This window comes from Urocampus carinirostris, chromosome 9, assembly GCF_059441175.1.
Source record: "Urocampus carinirostris isolate Australia breed hairy pipefish chromosome 9, RoL_Ucar_1.0, whole genome shotgun sequence".
Taxonomy (NCBI): domain Eukaryota; kingdom Metazoa; phylum Chordata; class Actinopteri; order Syngnathiformes; family Syngnathidae; genus Urocampus; species Urocampus carinirostris.
This window is the reverse complement of record NC_142357.1, coordinates 44,095,194-44,097,407: the sequence shown is the minus strand read 5'-3', so window position 1 is coordinate 44,097,407 and position 2,214 is coordinate 44,095,194. Positions and strand designations below refer to the sequence as shown.

Sequence of the window (2,214 nt, the reverse complement as noted above, 5' to 3'; positions counted from 1 at the left end):
TTACTTTAACTGGATACTTTCAATGACTTTTGAGATGACTCCAATACCAAATATGCTAATAAAAGACAAAAGAAAACTAAATAGAATCGAATGATGACTCACAACACGTGGTAAGCTTTCTCTCTGCTTTGATCTCCGGGTAAACTAACAGCCTGCACAAAATGTAGTAATTTGATTCATATTTACCGTGAATTCCAGACTATAGAGCGCACTGAGATTATAAGCCGCACTCACTGTTTTTTTAGGTGATCTGCTACTTTTTTTCTTATATAAGCCGCACCCATGTATAGAGCCGCCTGTGCCTGCATTAGAACTTGCGACAATAACTCAAGTTTAACCCAGCCCGGGCTGTAAGCTCCACGATTGTAACTGCATAGATTGTACCCCAATACGAGCGTCACAGTTGGCAACATAAATGGAACATGATACCCGTAATTAAGGTATGATGCAGACTTGTAAAGTCCGGGATCCCGTTGAAAGTGATCCAAGGAAACAAAGTGTATATTTCCAAAGTTAAGGGTGGGAAAAATATATATCCACTATTGTCCGCTGCGACAACAGACAGATCTACCGGTAACTCAGCTTTACCCCACTTCCCATCAGCCCGCGTGTGCTCCGCCCCTTCTTTTTCATTCGTCGGTAGAACACATAACAGAATAAATCTCTAAAATAAATACACTACAAAAATATACAGTTGCAAATACATTATTATACACGGTTACACATATTTACGAAGAAAGACGGTACACCGAGAGAGTTTTCAAAGCTTTAATAATAATAATATAACTTTCATCCCAAACCGTGCCTGTGAAAGGTAGCAACACGCTAGTAGGATCACGCTCGCAATGTATCAATCGTGCCTGTCAAAATAAAAGCATCCGTAATTGTGAAATTCACGGTAGATCGTCCTCAACTTCCTCCTCATAACTATCGCCATCAAGGGCGTCTTCCTCATTAACGGAACGTACCTTAACTTCACAGACAATGTATGCTTAGACTTAGAGGTTGCAGTCTTCTTTGGCGCACATATTCTAACTGGTCTTAATCTTACCTTTTATACTCTAGCGCCGCTTGTGGCCGTTAGAAAAATTACATAAATTGGCCGCTTCACTGAATAAGCCGCGAACTGAACATTTGGGGAAAAAAGTAGCGGCTTATAGTCCGGAATTTACGGTAGTTTGTTTTGTCTTTTATGAGCATATTTGGTATTGGAGTCATCCAAAAGTCATCGAAAGTAATCCAGTTAAAGTAACCCTACCCAACCCTGTTCGTCAGTACTCCCCGTTTCAGTATTTCGTTTCCGTCCCCAGACCCAGCGGCGAGTGACGTTCCATCTCCCGGACGGTTCCCAGGAGAGTTGCAGCGATAGCGGGCTGGGCGACCCGGAACCCACCAGTACCACCAGTGCCACCAGCGCCTCCCAGAACCTCCCACTGGGATTCCCCCACGACGACTATTACGAGCAGACGTCCCCGAACAGTCGCACCGAAGGAGACGGCAACTCCGACCCGGAATCAAGTCAGTCTCTCGTTTCCCTTTCTGCTGTTTGGGTCAATGTCTCATTTGATTGGTCGGAAGAGTTTACCGTAGCATACCTGTCAACCTGTACGTTTTTTTCCGTACAAAGTACCTTTATTATGCATTTTTAAGACGTGCAGACGAGAAAATCCGTACGGAAAAACACAAATTTGTCAACGATGGGTACAGTGTTCCCTCTAAGCAATTGCGCATTGCTCGCACATTCTCAGCGCACAAGAAATCTAGCCATGCACTAAAATCAGGGCTCAAAATTATTAATTAAGAAGTGACTCAAATCAAAGTTACAGTGCATGTAGGTAAAAATACACGGGTTCCCCGGCGTTGTGTCCTAAAGGCGGTATTTTAGACAGTCGAGTCGAAGTGGAACGAAGTTGAGTAAAGTTTGTAGAGTTTGTCGGAAACCGGCTTCTTCGGCTCGGCTCACTAAAAGGAACCGGCTCTTTTGAGTCCTAAACGGCTCTTCGGGTTGTTTTTGCTTCCTTAATCCCAACATGACCAAATATGATGTAAAATGACGCACAAAATGACTTAAAGGAAGGGGGGAATAGAACAAAAAAGAAAAAATACCAAAATGAAAAAGTAGTGAAAAGCTGAGAAAAAAAAGAAGAGAAAAAAAGAAGGAAAAATTTAGGAAAAAAGCCAGAAAAAAAAGAAATAAAGAAATGTAGGAAAAAA

The 2,214-nt window shown here is 42.3% G+C and overlaps 1 long non-coding RNA gene across 1 annotated transcript in view; it reads left to right on the top strand.

Annotated features, from left to right (window-relative positions):
- The window catches only part of LOC148360369 (uncharacterized), a 184,976-nt gene extending 183,464 nt beyond the window's left edge, over nucleotides 1–1,512 (top strand). Inside the window, exon 3 of the long non-coding RNA XR_015851373.1 lies at nucleotides 1,311–1,512. This is a non-coding gene — a long non-coding RNA (uncharacterized LOC148360369). The remainder of the gene's footprint in view (nucleotides 1–1,310) is intronic.
- The last annotated feature ends 702 nt before the right edge of the window (nucleotides 1,513–2,214 follow it).